This window comes from Peromyscus eremicus, chromosome 5, assembly GCF_949786415.1.
Source record: "Peromyscus eremicus chromosome 5, PerEre_H2_v1, whole genome shotgun sequence".
Lineage (NCBI taxonomy): Eukaryota > Metazoa > Chordata > Mammalia > Rodentia > Cricetidae > Peromyscus > Peromyscus eremicus.
The window spans coordinates 128840771-128857890 of NC_081420.1; the positions used below are offsets into that span (position 1 = coordinate 128840771).

At 51.4% G+C, this 17120-nt stretch overlaps 1 protein-coding gene across 2 annotated transcripts in view; it reads right to left on the reverse strand.

Annotated features, from left to right (window-relative positions):
- Znf423 (zinc finger protein 423) overlaps positions 1-17120 on the reverse strand; it is a 303318-nt gene that overhangs the window by 29428 nt on the left and 256770 nt on the right. Inside the window, exon 1 of one of the 2 annotated variants that reach the window (XR_009379501.1) lies at positions 3354-3437. The exons of the other annotated variant lie outside the window; for it this stretch is intronic. The gene's annotated coding sequence lies outside the window, so the exon portion shown is untranslated. Of the gene's footprint in view, positions 1-3353; positions 3438-17120 lie in introns of those variants that run through there. 2 annotated transcript variants of the gene reach the window in all.

The following is a 17120-nucleotide window of genomic DNA, read 5'->3' on the forward strand; positions in this document are numbered from 1 at the left end:
GCCGGGCATGGTGGCATACACCTGAATTCCAGCACTCAGGAGGACTGCTGAGAGGTCAAGGCCACCCTGGGCTACACACTGAGTTCAAGGCCAGCCGGTGCTACATAGCAAGAGCCTGCCTCTAAGACGATTAAACAAACAAACAAACAAACAAACAAACAAATAAAGTCACAATGTGCCAGACAAACAAGTCAGCAAGCATGAAGCTTCCAGAGCCCCTGTTTTTCTTTTTCCTCTCCTTTGCTCAGGAATAATAAGTGTTAATTTTACACTTCATTTCTCAAAAAAATAATAGGATGTGCTTTTGCTTAAAACCAAGTCAGCTCACTGGAACCTTTCAGGCTGAAACTGTGTCACCCAAAAGAGGAGCCGAGGGCTTTGTGGAAGAGCACCGTGCAGAGATGATAGCTCCCTGTAATGTCCCCGGCACTGACTTTTGTCTCCAAAAGCATTTGATCCGTGGCAGACACATACTTATTTCCATACAGGTCTTGGGGGAGGCTAGGAGGAGAGAGAGCCGATTATCAGAACCCTGAAGGTGAGACTCCAGTGGGTCCCGCTGATGTCAAAGGCAGGCCAAGCACACACTCCGAGGCCATAATTTGCTGCCTGGGAGGGAGAAGCAGCAGGCTGTGGAGGGAGTGGACAGGGCATTGTTCCTGGACTCCACTGAGCTGAGCAGAACCGCTGCAGACGTATTGCCTGATCTGGAGCTGTTGGCAGAGACTCTATGGGGGAAGCTATTGTCATCATCGTTAATGTGTGTCCCTGTTTAGAAAGGGGATTGGTGACTGCTACCTTGTGTCGATGGGAGGCACAACTAGTCACTTATACTCAGGAAGTGACAATAAAGGACATGCAAGTCTGAACCAGAGACATGTGGGGTTGAGCTTCAGTGCCTCCATCATTTCCTACTCATATTTGGGCAATTCACCTAACCTCTTCGTGCTTACGTTCCTGCTAGAAATCGGGAAGAATACTCACAGGGGTTCTGCAAGGCTGGCAAGCGGATGACTTCTACCGCAGGACTTCTGCCCTTCTTGAACCTCTTCCCAAACATCCATAACCTCCGCTTCTCGCGGCATTCAGGCAGACCTCCTTGAAGAGGCCTCAGGAGACACCTCTCACTAAACCAGGGCAGTCTGTCCCCCTTCCTTCACCTTCCCCATCTTGGGGTGCTCACTACCACCACAAGGCTGTCCGCCAGGATGCTGGGTCACAGGGTTGGGTGGGTAGGTGGGGTGCCTGACAGCTTGCGGCTGCCACAGCTCATCCAGAAACAACGCATACAATGCCTGGAAAATCAGAGAAGGTGCTGGGAAGCGCTGTCCCATGCCTGTGGGCACTCCCAACCACACTGCGCTCTTATTATCTTTGGATCGTCTCAGAAGCACAGCTGTTTCTTGGCTCCCTCAACTGACCCAAGAGGAGAGGGACCTTGAGAGAAATGAGGATCCAAGGATCCCGTAGGACGTGTATTCTTCCTCCTCTCAAAGTCCACACTAGCCTTAGAAAGCGTAAGATAAAGACACAGACTTGATGACCAGAGCCAGCAAGCACTCTGTGTTCTTTAATCATTTTTTTTTTTACATGCATTGGTGTTTTGCCTGCGTGTATGTCTGTGTGAGGGTGTCGGGTCCCCTGGAACTGGAGTTACAGACAGTTGTGAGCTGCCATGTGTGTGCTGGGAATTGAACCTGGGTCCTCCGGAAGAACAGTCAGTGCTGTTAACCACTGGGCCACCTCTCCAGCCCCCCCTTAATAATTTTTTTGTGGCAAGCTGACAGTGACATTCAGACTCCGGACAAAAGGAGGTGAAGGCCACACACTTGCCCTCCAGTGCCTGGGACAGCCAAGGGGGTGTCCTGTCACCCAGACAAGTGAACCACGGGTCACTGCAACAAGCTACATCCTCAAAACTCTAACTGGGAGGAGGGGGCCAGGCAAAAGGGCCCATTTCAAGTGAGCTCAGCATGGCCTTGACCCTCACCCTGGATGCTGGGTGTTTGCGGCTACTTACAAGGAGGGTTGAGGGGTGCGGGCAAAAGGGAGGCAACAAAGGCACCAGTTTCCATGTTTGAGTCAGCTGGGCCCCTTGCCAGCACTAACTCAGGGTTGGCAAGAGAGCTGGGGACTTCCCCAAGTGAGGGAAGGACAGTGACGATGTGGGATGGCGCCCACCGTGGCGTCATCTTTGGAACAGGATTGCTGCAAGTGGAGGAAATGCAAGGGAATGTGGTCCCTGCAGCCATTAGTTAGTTACCAAAGAAGAGCCCCGGGGGCTTACTCCACTGTGTCAGACATGAGCCCACGGCCTGCCCCCATCCTAAGGTCCCCGGCCCAGGCCCAGACACACCCCCAAACCTCCACCCATGGAGTAAGGGAAGGACAGGGCGCTTCAGTCCCGTAAGCAAATGAGGAGGCAGGAAGTGTGTGCCGTGGGGAGACCCAGGAGAGAACACCCTCCCCCACACCTCCCAGTAAAAGCAGACTAGAACAGGAAATAGAAAGTGGCTAATGGGAGTCAGTCCTTTGTTGCCAGCCAGGAACAGAGGTCCCTGGGCAGAAGACAAGAGGGCAGGCGAGTCTGCGTACACACCGCCCTGGGGTGCTGGGGTGGGGTGGTGACAGAGATGGTGAAAGGACCAAGGGAAGGAGCTGGAGGGGCACACAGAGGTGAGCTGGACCCTGGCAGCTCCTAGGACAGGAGCTGACTCCCCCAGATCACGTACCCCTAACCCCTGGGAACAGAATCTGAAGCTCAGCTTCAGACCCAAACAGAAGATGATTTCCAGAGTGCTCTGGTGTTTGCGGCTTGTGCTGAAATTTGATAACCGTCGATATGGTCTGGAGACTGCTGACCGGAACCCAGGGCCCAGCTCTCCAAAGCTGCACCAGCTGATGTGGGAAACCATTTGCTGCAGGGAGAGATCCTGGAAACCCCATGTGCAGGTGACCTCTGCCCCCCACAGCCTCCCAGCATCACCAATACCCCACCCCAGTGCTTGGTGCTATGTGCCCCATACCAACCAGCAAGACTCGGTGGCTACTTGAAGGTCTCACGGCCACCGTCACTGCCACCCCCAGCTTGGGTTCACAGTTTCCTAATTAAGCCTGGAGGATGGGCTGTACCCCTCATCTTCCCCAGGGGTACTTTTCTAGGCCCGTCTGGCCAGGAGGGACCCATCATCACACAGTCCCCCGATATTTCAGGAGGGCCTATAAATGAGCTCTGGCAGCCTGAACTGGGGCCCCGCAGGGACCCAGAGCCTCTTCAAAACAGAGCCCTGACAATTAGGCAGTCTGAGTTTTGAAAGGCCTGGGATTGATGGCGTGGACAGTAAAAATATCACCTGGGGAGCTGGGTGTAGTCCTTGGAGGGTTGTCTGAGGTCAGTTGCTATGGCAACGGAGAATGAGCTCAACCTTGTAACTGACCCTTATCTTTTTTTGATCTGTGGGCCACTTGGGGCCAAGGCTTGAAATCAACTGGAAAATAATCCGGTCACATATCAGAAGGAAAACTATTTATACTTATTTACCCAGGTACCCACTCACACACACCCCATCCCCTTAGACAGGGAGGCCGAGGCCATAATGAGTCAACGACGACAACACGCCAGTATATGTGGAGGCTGTGGGATTTTAGGAAGAAGGAAGCATGATTCTCCCTCAGCAGGATGTAGCCATTGTCATGGACAGGCCCCACGGATGTGGGAGGAGCTGTCAGCCTCTCCCCACAGTCCCTGGCTTTCTCCTAGTCCATCCTGGGCCTTCCTGCCTGTGGAGGACTAGCCAAGGTTGCTAAGCAAGTGGGCTCTGCAGGCCTCCTACTGTCTGCTGTGTGGGAGCACTGTGGGAATCTGGAAGGGTCCCCTCCTGACTCCCTACTGCCTGCTGTGTGGGAGCACTGTGGGAGCCTGGAAGGGTCTCCTCCTGACTCCCTGCTGTCTGCTGTGTGGGAGCACTGTGGGAGCCTGGAAGGGTCCCCTCCTGACTCCCTGCTGTCTGCTGTGTGGGAGCACTGTGGGAGCCTGGAAGGGTCCCCTCCTGACTCCCTGCTGTCTGCTGTGTGGGAGCACTGTGGGAGCCTGGAAGGGTCCCCTCCTGACTCTTTGCTGTGCCAGAGGCTTGTTCTAGGCTGTGAGGCTCAGAGGTGTGGGGCAGGTGTGCATGCTTCTCCGTAACTGAGGCCAACCCTGGGGTTGGGTTGGCAGAGGACAGTCTCACACCTCAGGAAAGGCTAAACTGGCTGGCTTGGCTACCCACACTCTCACCTGGGATTCCAGGGCAAGATCAACCATATGGCCAATCTGGTCTCTAGGACGTTGCTCTCCTAAGTTACAAGTTCTTTGCTTTTACCTCCCCCAAAACTGAAAATCGAAAGACTCCAGATGGCTTCATTGACTGAGTGTTTCCAAGAGCCAGTTCAGGGGTCAGATCTTAGCCAGAGGTCAGCAAAGCTAGAGTGAATTCCTTCCTATCCCAGCCAATGGGACAGCCCACCACTTCACCTGGCATGTGCCTCTTCAAAGAGGTAAGGGACCGAGTCTGAGGCTGTCCAGCATGTCCTGGCTCTGCTGCAGGCCACAGGGTAACAGCAAACCAAGCACTTTTCTGTCTGTCTGTTTGTTTGTTTGTTTTTCCAGACAGGTTTTCTCTGTGTAAACAGCTCTGGCTGTCCTTGGTAGACCTCGCTTTATAGACAGACAGACTGGCCTCGAACTCAGAGATCCTCCTGCCTCTGCCTCCCAGGGCTGGGATTAAAGGTGTGCGCCACCACTGCCTGGCACCAAGCACTTTCTGAACATGGAGTCTGCTTCCTGGGGCTGCATGAGAGTGAGCGTTGAGGGGAGATGGAAAGGCCACAGGCACAGAAACTGGTGTGCACCGTGTAGAAACCCCCGTGGTCAAAACTGGAACAACAGAGCCCTGAGCACCTTCCAGAACACAAGGCCTGTGGCTCACTGCTTTCCTGCCCACACCACCCAGGACATTGCCCTCGCGTTCTGCAGTCGGTAGGTGCAGGCGCCAGATCCGTCATTCCTTTAAAGAGTTCCCATCGGCTTCCTTGTCCCCCTGCATCCGCCTCCATACGGCCCCCACATATGTGCTCACCTGTGCGGATCCCAAGTCCTTTCACTCAACTAGGAGTCACGGCTGGAGGCTCGCAGCGGCTTTCACTGCGCCTCTCCCGCTGAGGCTCCTGGGACCAGGCTCTCTTGTTTCTTTGTGGTCCCCCCGTTGCTCTTTCATAAATACATGTTTATGTATGTTGTGCGTGCACGTGTGTGTGAGGGTGTGGGTGCACTCACACAGAGGTCAAGACAGCTTCTCGGGAGTTGGGTCTCTGCTTCCACCTTGTTAAGGCAGGGTCTGTTTTACTTATGTCGCCGTGTTGGGTACCCCAGGCTAACCCTTTGCAATAAGAGATGCACTTCAATATCTCTCCACATCTGACTTTAAAAAAAAAACTGATTTATTTACTTTATGTCTATGGTGTTCTACTTGCAGGCCAGAAGAGGGCACCAGATCCCATTACAGATGGCCGTGAGCCACCATGTGGTGCTGGGAACTGAACTCAGGACCTCTGCTGCCGATGTTCTTACCGTCTCTCCAACCCCCTATCTGATTTTTGTGTACTGTTTCAGGGATCAAACTCAAGTCAGCAGGCGTGTGCAGCGAGCACATTTCCCTGCTGAGGCATCTCCCAGCCCCTTGTTCTCTCTCAAAACCCAGTGGGACTTCCTTCCTGGGCCAGTGTAAGCAGCTCCCTAACTTGGAAAGCCCCCAAATCCCAGTCAAAGGCTGGAGTGGCTTGGGTGGGACACAGCTGGGGGTCTTGCAGCATCCCCACTGGGGACAATGACAGAAGCACCAACCTCCAGCTCTCTGCATAGGGTGTAACCTCCAGGACATGGTGACAGGTTGCCTGCAAGAGAAATGTCACCAAGGGACAGAAGGTAACTTATCTCTGGTACCTTCTGAGTGGAAAGAGGAAGAGTGGACAAGCCTTCATCACCAGTGCTCAGACAGGAGAAGGTGGTGCCTTCAACAGTAACAACGAGGCACAAGTACGGGGGTTTTAAGCAGCTGAGACTTCTGGGAGGCTGGCATGCAGCTCAGTCCTTGCCTAGCACACTGAGATCTTAGGTTCAATGCCCAGCACCACAAGAAAACTAAATTTAAAAGAAACTCCCTTTACCTCCAAACCTCTGGGATTTGCAACTTTAGAGGATTTGAAATATATGGAAAAGGAGCTGGTCCCCAGCCCTCCTCACAACCACACCCTTCTGTCTGCCACACTGGAGAGGAATACCCGAGAAATCGAAGATTCCACACCCCCTGCCTTGGCTGTCTCGGCTGCCTGGGCGCAAGTAACTTAGCCTCCTTTAGCACATCGCTGATCTTAGATTAGTTTTCCACAGCAAGGCAACTGCCTAAGACTCCATCTTGTTAATAATCCTCAGATTAATGGCCTCTAATAATATACAATTAACGTGACAGGCAGGCTCCAAAGCCCTCATTGTCACCGACCCTGCCGAGGACACGCGAATTACCCCTGCTTCAAGGGTTTTCTCTACTGCCAGCATCCCTTTCTGTCCCTACCAAAATCATCACTTGAAATGAGCGACAGTATAGCATCAAAAAGAAAAAAAAAGAAAAAGAAAAAGCCAGGCAGCAGCTCACAGGGACGCAGACACACAGCGCATGGTGGTATGAGAAGGAGCCACACCTGCACTGGTCTTCCCAAGGTCAGAGGCAGAATAGTCCTTGCACTCAGTAGGACCTAGAGTAAGAAATCCTGGTGCTCAGACAGCTTGGAACCTGCAGTTCACTTCCTCAAGGTCTCTTTAGCCTTTAATTGGACATGGAGCATGCCAACCCTCAGTAGAAAAGAAAAAATCAGGACAGAAAGTGATGGTTAATTTCTCTTGAAAATTCTTTTTCTTAAAAAAAAAAAAAAAAAAAAAAAAGAAGCTGGGTGGTGGTGGCGCACGCCTTTAATCCCAGCACTCAGGAGGCAGAGGCAGGCGGATCTCTGTGAGTTCGAGGCCAGCCTGGTCTCCAAAGTGAGTTCCAGGAAAGGCGCAAAGCTACACAGAGAAACCCTGTCTCGGAAAAAAAAAAAAAAAAAAAAGAAAAGAAAAGAAAAGAAAAGGCATCTTCCAGATCTGTACTGCCCAATATGGTAGTTCCTGGCCACCCTTGGCAATTCAATTTTGAATTAACTATAGTTAAAATCAAAACCTCAGTTCCTCGGTCAGGTTTTAAGGACTCAGTAGTCAGCGGGGCTACCAGCTCCACAGTGCATCCCAGCAGACAGTTTCTGAGGACAGCACAGTGTCAGGATGTGGCACGGTGAGGAATGGCTGGACCCCCAAGAACCCTGCTTACATCTGGGTTCACTGAACTGAACTGAAGTCCATGCGTGTGCTTCAAAGCACAGCACACCTCAACTTAGAGTGGGCCACAGCCAGCCAAATCCACCATCAGTGGAGTATGGGCTCAAAAGGCGATGGGCATACTTCAGCAGGGCGACACGGCCCACTGAGGCCTCTGCTGTTTGCCACCCTGACTCTGTGTGGCCACTCAGCATCTCCAAATGGTTTCCTATCAGGTGTGTCTAGCCAGGAAAAGGAAACTAACAATTCCAAGTATGGTTTCCGATGAACGCACGTGGCTTCATATCACTGCAGATTTGGAAGCCGGAATCAGGGTGACCAGGAGTCAGGCTGTCCGTGAGAATGGAGACCCACCCTCTGGCTTGCTGTCACTGTTTGTGATGGCCTTCTATGGACCTGCTTACATGGGAATGTCTCTGACCCTCAACTTAAACTCTACCTTCATAATCACACTGCCACCTTGCTCAGGACAGGTAAGAATCTGGTGAATGTGGAAACCCTCGAGAAGAATGTGGTTTCTCTGAGGGGTGGGATCCAGAGCCTGATAGACAAGACACTATATGATGGATCCAAAACATACAGCTGTTCTAGAAGCCCACAAGCCAGTCCACCATGGAACCTGTCTTTATCATGTCCTGGCCACAGCATCTCCATGGGCACAGCAGGAAGGTCAGCAACCAGAAGATCCCTGCCGATCGTCAGAGCCAAAAGTGAGGGACCAATCTGGGGAGTGCACCTTTTAAGTGGACCAAGGAATGCACACATGTGTTTCCCAGTCTGACTGTAGGGTTCCATGCAGCGGCCTAGTGCGGCTTGTGCAACCTCAACCTCAAAGAAGTAGGGTTTTTTTTTGTTGTTTTGTTTTTGCTGGAATCCGAGTTCAGTGAGAAGAAAAGCCCATACTAGAAACTTGAAGGTGACATGAAATAAGTGAACAAACACACTCACATGGATGACACTTCCTCCAAGAAGTCACATGAGTCCAGGGTGTTGGGGCGGGGTGGGGGTGGGGAGGTCTTCTGCCTTTGGTTTAATGGAAAAGCCACACAGACAGGAAGGCGTGGTGTCCCAAGGTATGCCGGCCTCTAAGGGATTCTTAGGACCATGCTCTCTTGTCCACTGATCCCCATTTCTCATCTGTGTCCCCATCTCCAGGGCAAGCCTAGTGCCATGCCTGGACTTCTTCCTTCAGTAGGCACAGGACAGTGGTAAGAGAGAGCCACATTAGCTCCAGGTCATATTAGCGCTTGATTTGTTCCGCTCTGGAGCTGGGAGATTCCAGGCACTTCCTCAGGATGCTTTGGTGGCGGTACCCAGACAGTTTAGAGCCCTGCGGTTCTGCTGCTGGCCCCTGGCTGAGCTGCCATCTGCCCTGCAGGTGCTGGGGCTAGGGTCTTTGATGATCCGACTGACCAGGATGAGGCAGTCTGGAGCAATAGCTCTGGCAGCCCCTAGCCCAGAAAGGCAGGGGACAGGTGACAGAGTATACCAGAGGGAGGGAAGCAGGTTCCCTGCTGAGTAGCTAGAGATCAGGGTGGAAAAGGTACAGGTAGTCCCTGCTGCTCAAGCCAGCTCAACAGGCTGGGAGAAGATGTGAACAAGATCAGGTCTCCCACTGTGGTAAGATGGACACCCCACCTCCAAACCCCATATATCTCTGGCTTTCATAGTGTCTTTTCCTTTTCAGAAAGGGCATTTTTCTAGATTCCTTTCAAAAAGGAAAAAAAAAAAAAAAAGCTGGGTGTTGCGGTGCATGCCTTTAGTCCCAGCAATTGGGAGGCAGAAGCAGGTGGATTTCAAGGCCAGCCTGGTCTACAGAGTGAGTTCCAGGACAGTCAGGACTACACAGAGAAACCTTGTCTTAAAAAAAAAAAAAAAAAAAAAAAACGGGAAAGAGAAAAAAAAATCACCTCCGCCATCTGACTCTGCATCTTGGTCCTGTCCACCTGGCTCATCTCTCCACAGCTGCTCCAGGCCCCCCACACCAGTCTGTGCACCACAGGCCGACCAGACACTCTTTCCAGCTCTACTGCATACTCTTGAGAACGTGGAGTTACTCCATTCTGCTCATCATAAAGTTACATCTTCTGCAGAAAGCCCAGGCCTCACCCACCCAATACCCACCCACCCACCCGGCCCCGCCTTCCTCGCTCTGATAAGAGGCCCTCAATCAGGCTTATAGCTCAATCAAGCTCTTATGCTGTGCCTCTGTCCTCCTAACCTCAAGTGTCTAAGAGATGTCTACTGTACACAAAGCTAGCTGACCTGTTACAACAAATGAAAGCATTCTCTGTTTATGTTTACTTAACTTTCTGTCACTTGCAACCTAAACAACCCGAGCTAACAAATTCAAGTCTTTATAAGCCCTGGGTAGACACACAGAAGATGTTCAATAAAGGCCGGGTTAGATTGATTAGCTTCTGACTCACTCTTGCTATATCTCATGGCTCTGAGGATGGATCAGCCCTACAGCACATGAGCCACGGTGGCACCCCACAGCCTTTCAGATGCCACTTGACATGCCGAAGTGCCAGCCTTGCTGTATGGTTCCGGGCACCACACACAATGACTAGCAAGGCCGAGTCTTCCCAAGAGTCATGCCCCAGCCAGTGTGCTGCTCTTAGCTGGTCTTGGCTGTCTTCTGCTTACTTGCTACATTCAGCTGACACTTCCCAGGCAAGCACAATATTCAGAGCTCAAGTGTCAACTGCCACCCACAAGTTGAGGGCTCCAGGCTGGGGGCAGCAACCAGAGACTAGCATCCTCCCTGCCTCATAAGACCATTGTGTGCACCTGCAGGTTATAGCAAGTGTTATCATCAACATTGTTACACTAACTACTGACGACATCAGTAATGCAGGACACACAGGGGTATCGGAAGTCAATGAGACCCTCTCTACCACATCAAGCATGCTGAGAAAGAAAAGTCTGAAAGGCCAAGCCAAAGAACATATGCAAAAACCCTCTGAGAAAAAATATCCCAAACCAGGGCTCTCAGAGATGCAGAGGCCTAAGGTGGTCCAGCAGCCCGGACAGGCACACACCAGCCCCTTGACCCTTCCTATATGCTACATTCAACCTTGAGACTCAGGGCAGGGACCTCACGGACACTCCGAGGGCAGGTAGAACAGTAGAGGCCTATCATGATGAACCAGAGTCCTGGTGCTGCCAAAGGCTTGCTTGCTGGAAGGATGGTACCTCTCTTCTCACTAGACATAGCGCGCGCGCGCACACACACATAGCACACATGCATGCGAGAGCCTGGTAGCACATCTGAGGAGCCATTTTGAAGTCTGGCAAAGTAAACTTTTCCACTACAGCATCTCTCACTACAGCAAATGCAGCTCCCCATCCTTTTGTGGTGAGCCCAGGTTCCTAGGCAAAGAAGACACTCAATGATGATTTCCCTGCCTTTACTGCATGCTTTAACCATTCTGATCATACAAAGGATGGGCCTTAGCAAAGCCTTGGAACTCCTCAAGCCAGGTTCCAGCAAGTCCAAAAACCGAGCCTTTTTGTACCTCCAGTGTGTAAGTCCCCTGAGTGGAGCTCTGGAAGAAACCTTCCTCTCCCCGCCCCGGGCTCAGAAGGGCAGAGATCCTGTAAGCCTTATGGAGACTAGGAATATACCCACAAGATCAGCATCCAAGATGAAATACAAGTCCAAGTGGCCTTTAGCCCAGCATATAATCCAGAACCTCTCCCTGCCTTTCCATAAGCCCTTGCAGCCATCTGAAAGATGTCTGTAGAGCTGGGCTTCTACACTTCCTCCTGGGAATACTTCCTGTCCTCAGCCAGACATGGGAACTAGGAAGCCACTCTCCGCACCAGGGTACACTCAGAGGAAAGACTAGCCTACACTCTTGCTCTTGCAGTGAGAGCCAGCACAAGCAACACTCAATCACAGATCGGAGCCTGCTGGAGGGGTGGGAGGGTGGCTCATGGTGATGTGTGTGTGTGTGTGTGTGTGTGTGTGTGTGTGTGTGTGTGTGTGTGTGTTTCTCCAAGGTAAACAGTCTTTAGTACCTGTCCATGGTCCTGCCCACTCAAACAAGCACCTTCTCTAAACAGCAGCGCCTCCAGCAGTGGTTGTAAGCATACCCTCCCTACAGTACTATCTGGGTTTGTGGGGTGGTAAGGGAAAACTGTTAGGGTCGCAGGAAGAAACCAAGGGATCACCTGCAAACAGCAGGACACTCAGTGCTGCCTGGCTGCACTGTCCAGCTTTTCTGTAATGAGAGCAAATAGCTTTTGTAATAAAATAGAATTAACGCTTTTTAATTTTAAAAATTGAGCTCAAGTTGAGCTTAGTGGCACATGCCTTCAATCCCAGCACTTGGAAGGCAGAGGCAGGCAATCTTTGTGAGTTCAAGTCCAGCCTGGTCTGGTCTACAGAGTGAGTTTCCAGGACAGTCAGCACTACACAGTGAGACCTTGTCTTGAAGAAATCGATAAAATAAAATGAAAAAATAGAATCCAGTGAATGATGAGTGCGACAATGGTGATGTTGACAGCGTACCCACTCTGTAACTAGAGGTGACTGAAGCATAGATCTCCTAGCCCCCCTCAACCCCTGCCCTGTGGGTCCCTGGATAAGACAGGCTGGTCAAAGCACAGAGAATGAGTGTCTGTGGAATGCTCAATCATAAAGGAGACACTCGCTTCCCTCCAAGACTCAGGGAACATCATGGAAGAGAAGAGGATTAGAAAGATTTTAAGAGACAAGGGTGAAGAAAGACCTGGGAGAAACTATGTCTTCTGGACATGACAGGACCACTATACTCATGAACTGACAGCAGCTGTGACTGTCTGCATAAGACCTTCACAGGATCAAACCAGCCAGCATGGGGGAGGTAGGGGCTCACAAGCCCCCCACTACTAGCTAGCTCAAGAGTTTTGGCAGTTGATGGCTGCTAGAGAAAAGTGAGCCTATTTTCATTAAGGATGTGACACCAGGTAGGACTACAATGCTACAGTGAGTGGTATATGGGTACCACAAGTTAGATGCAGTGCATTATTTTTTTTAAAAAAAGGCATGAAGTTGGGAGGAGTTCTTGGGTATGTATCTGGGAGGTCGGGGCAGATATCAAAATACGTTGTATGCAGGTATAAAATTCTCAAAGAATTAATAAACATATTATATTAAAAGAGACTATAGGCTGTGGCCCACAAAGACCTACGTTGGGGCAGACTTGACTTGACTCCTGTTGCCTTGACTGTGTTCTCTCACCTGTCAGGAGGGCTGGGTCACTTTCCAAATCCAGGGTCTGCCACTGTGATGAAAAAAGTCCCCTTTCTGGCTGGGAAACTCCCTCTCTGTGGAATGAGGAAAACTGTGGCCGATGTACAGGCTGAGTGATGGTATGTCTTTCTATAGCTTGGCAGACACCTGCTGGGCACTTGGCAAACCGTAGTTCCTCGGCGTGGCAGTGATGACGTTTTAACAAGATAAGTCTCCATGCATTCTCATGTTAGGCATCGACTGTACTACATGTAAGGTTGGGGGATGGGTGCTGCAGGCTCATGTACCGGACAGCTAAATGCAACCAACATGACTCCTGACCACGAAGCTGGAGGCCAGGAAGAAGGGGGAACACAGGCCAGTTCTGATGGGTGAGCCCTCATGGGTGAAGAGCTGGCATGTGACAGACCCCATGACCTGCTCAGATGTTCTTAGCAGCAGAGGCCTCTGGCTGGGTCCAGGCGGGACCCCTGGGGGCAGGCAGCCGCTCCAAGTGCTGAGGGCCAGATGCAGCCTGACCAGATCTGCGTTCTCCATGAGATTGAAGATGACAGGCATGGGGGTGGGGAGAAGCTGGGTCACAAGGAAACTTGGCAGTGAGACATGGGAGAGGACCAGCTGGACTCACAGGGCCCTGTGTCCCCACATTTGGAGGGCCCAGTGAGGGGCCATCTCTTCATCCCTGAAAGTCTAAGTAGGCACTGAATATTTCAGTCTGGGGTCTACACCTTCTTGTTGCCCACTCATCCCTCTGGCGCCCAAAGACAGGGCAGAAAGCAATAGAAAGATCCAATGTTTGTTCGTTGAATGCTAATTTGACGGAGGAGTGGGCATGGGGGAGTGTTTATAATCAGCACTCCAACAAGCCACAAACGACGCCAGTATTTTATAAGCTTGTTAGAAACAAATCACCCCTCAGCTGATATTTACTTACTGATGAATCATAAAAGGGCTCAATACACAAAGAGTAATCCGAAAAGAATGTCTTTCTTGGTTCCGTCTTCAGCAACAGTGCTGGGAGCCTGCCTGGCCCAGCCTCAGCCCTCTCCCCCATCCTCAGCAGCCTCCCCAGGGTGGCATGTTGCTGGCACCAGCCCTCTGTGCTCCCCCCCTTCACTGGCCTCCGTCCTTCTGCCGCCCCCGGAGTCCTCCGCAGGAGCGGATCCAATCCTGCTAATTTGCATGATGATGAAGCCTCCAGTGCGGGCTGGGTCTTAAGAGGGTTGGGAAGAAATATGCCCTGTCCTTTGGAGAGGCGCACAGAAGGCTCTGCGATGCCCAGGAGGATTGGGGCTCCTGGCAGGTGGGTGGGGGTGGCCAGGCAGGGGCAGCGCCCGCCAAGGGCGGCTCAGCTCTACTGCCCGCTGAGCTTATGTCCAGCTGGCCCAGCTGAAGAAAGACCTGCCCAGGGCTTAAAGCAGCAGGAAGTGAGGTACGAGTGCCAGCTCCAGACTCAGCCTAGACAGACCCAGGTCAGAGTGACCGACACTTACCGGCTAACTGACCTTGAGCAATCATGGACCTCTCTACATCTCAGATCTGGAAAAACAGGGGCACAGGCTGGCTGGGAAGACCAGGAGAGGCAGCTATGAACATTGACCAGAGCAGCCTATCAGCCACTGTTGTGTTCTCTATTGTATCAGAATTGCCACCAGTCTTTCTTCAGTTACCAGGTCCCATAAATCTGTCTGCCTCATAGCCATCTCTTCCTCCTTCGAGCTAGCCAGCCCCCCTCCTCGACACCCCTACACCCCCAACCATCCATCCATTGACTTAACAAATGACAGGCATACTATACTAGGCAGTCCTGGAGACAGGTGCAGCAGACACATGTCTCTAGTAACAAAAGGGGTCCCAAGGTGAGGATGGTGCTACCCAGGAGGCAGTAGAAGGCAGAGGCAGGCAGTGTAGGGTGTGGCAAGGGAGTATCATGTCTGCTTTCTACGTTTCAGCTTCTGAGGCCTTAGCATGCTGTACTCTTAGGGTGTGAGCTTTAGTCTGCACTCTTGTCCAAGCAGGAGGAGGAGTGGCAGGCATCGCATGAGCATAAAGCAGGCAGGAAGGAGCCAGGTCCTTAATGGAGCGCATGATGGGCAGAGGCAGCTGCAGGGGACTGTCCTAATCTGTCTGTTACGTAATAGATACAGGAACACCGAGTCAGTGGATGGATGGATGGATGGATGGATGGATGGATGGATGGATGGATGGACGGATGGATGGACAACTTCCTGGGGGAGGGCCTATCTGAGAACATGTTTGGGTACAGAAGTGAGGAGAGGGTTCCCAAGGAGGGTGACCTTAGGAGGATTTGGGGAAGGCTGGAAGATGCTGGTATGCAGGGGGAACAGGAGCGTGCCTCCACCTTGCCAGGCACAGTCTGGGGAGTTCTTCCACCCTGCAGACACTGAGTATAGGTGCATCACTGGCATTGATAACAAGCAGGGATGGGGTGCAACACTTCTGACCTCACAGCTCCCCTGGTTCTCTAGTAAACAGGAGCTGCCTAGCAGAACTGCAGGGAAGCGTGGTCCCAGTGAGTTGGTTGCTCCCCACAGCAGCATATAGCACAGACGGACAGACTGACACTGCTTAAACAAGTTAAGTGCCAAGTTTTGTCTAAGGTCATCGGAACTCAATTCTGAACTTCTGTGATATCAGGACGCAGGCCAGAGCTCACAATGGTCTTCTGGCTCCCTGAAACAGGCCATCTTTGTCTCTTGCAGCCTTCTAAGTCCTCTGGGAAAAGAACAATACTTAGTCGTATTTTATAAAGATATTATTGTTATCATTGCTGTTGCTATTACTATTGTTATTTTGATTTTTAGAGACAGGGTTTCTCTGTGTAACAGCTCTGGCTGTCCTGGAACTCACTTTGTAGACCAGGCTGGTTTCGAACTCACAGAGATCCGCCTGCCTCTGCCAAGTGCTGGGATTAAAGGTGTGCACCTGAGCCACCACCACCACCCGGCTAAGGTTTATTTATTTTTATTTCATGTGCATGAGTGTTTTTACTGCACATATGTATGTGTACCATGTATGTGCCTGGTACCCAAGAAAGCCAGAAAAGGGTATCAGAAACCCTGCAACTGGAGTTACAGATAGTTGTGAGCTGCCAAGTGGACGTTGGGAACTAAACCCAGGTCCTTTACAAGAGCAGCAAATGCCCTTAACCACTGAGCTAGTCCTGTTTTATAGATGTGACACCTAGCTTCTAAGCACCACAAAAGGCACAAGTGACAGTGGAAGTCGCCACCCAGGGCTCAGCTCTTGAGCAGAGCTCTTTCTCCGCTCCAGAGTATAGGGCAAGATGGTGGAGGCCAGGGAAGGGGAAGGGCAGACTTGAGGAGGGCACCCTATCACATGCCAGCCGGTGCAACCTGGACCCTGGCCACCGCACGCCCTTGCCATCTTGTGCACCCTGCTTGCAGCCTGTGAACTCTGTGGCATCTTGCCGAGCCCTGACATCCACGTGCTGGTCTGGGTGGCCACCTGCTCTACCCCACCCAATGCCCTAGGCTGAGCGAGAAAAGTGGCCACAGGCAGACTGATCGCTCAGCTACAGTGACTCTCTGAAATTACTTTCCATGATAATTTTGAAGTTTGGGTGCAAAACGACTCATAGGAGTGAACGGGTTTGTCTGTGCCAGACAGACTAGACCCCAAAGTCAGTGATTAGTGACCACAGGCCCTTCTGGACTCCTCAGCGCCTACCAGATGCCAACCAAGACTCCTTGACACTGGATGACCTAGGGATACCTCTTCTGGCCAGTCTAAGTGTGGTGTTCCTGCACAGCACATGATGCAGCCTAAACTTCAAGCAGCAGAGCTGAGCTCTGGACCCCCAGAAGATTCTAATTACTATCATTAAGAATTTCCATTAGCACCAGGTGGTGGTGGCGCACACCTTTAATCCCAACACTTGGGAGGCAGAGGCAGGCGGATCTCTGTGAGTTTGAGGCTAGTCTGGTCTACATAGAGAGCTCTAGGACAGGCAGGGCTACACAGAGACCCTGTTTCAGAGAGAGAGAGAGAGAGACTTTCCATTAGTAGAAGAATAAGGACAATTCAGTTCAACACTGAAAACAGAACTAAGTGTTATAAGTAGCATGATTAAGAGTCAGGCTGCTTCCAGGAGACGTCAACCAGTCCACTGGCAGACAGGCTGTCCAGCATGGTAAGAGGACATGCTCTCCACCCAGCACTGCATACAGTAGCCCCACAATCAATGCTTTCTAACTCAGTAAACAAGGGTGATACATTTTAAGAACACACATGCTTTCTCTTCTGACTATTCTCTACTTCATTTGAAGCCATTTTAATATGGACTTATATCGTTACTTCTGTTTTCCAAGAATAGCTCTCCACTCAAAAAGTGCTGTGATTTAAAAAAAAAAGTGTTTCGTGGGGGGTGCCAATCTCCTCTTTAAACCCACAGTCATCACTCCTGGCCACTAGGGGACAAGGTCCCAGGAC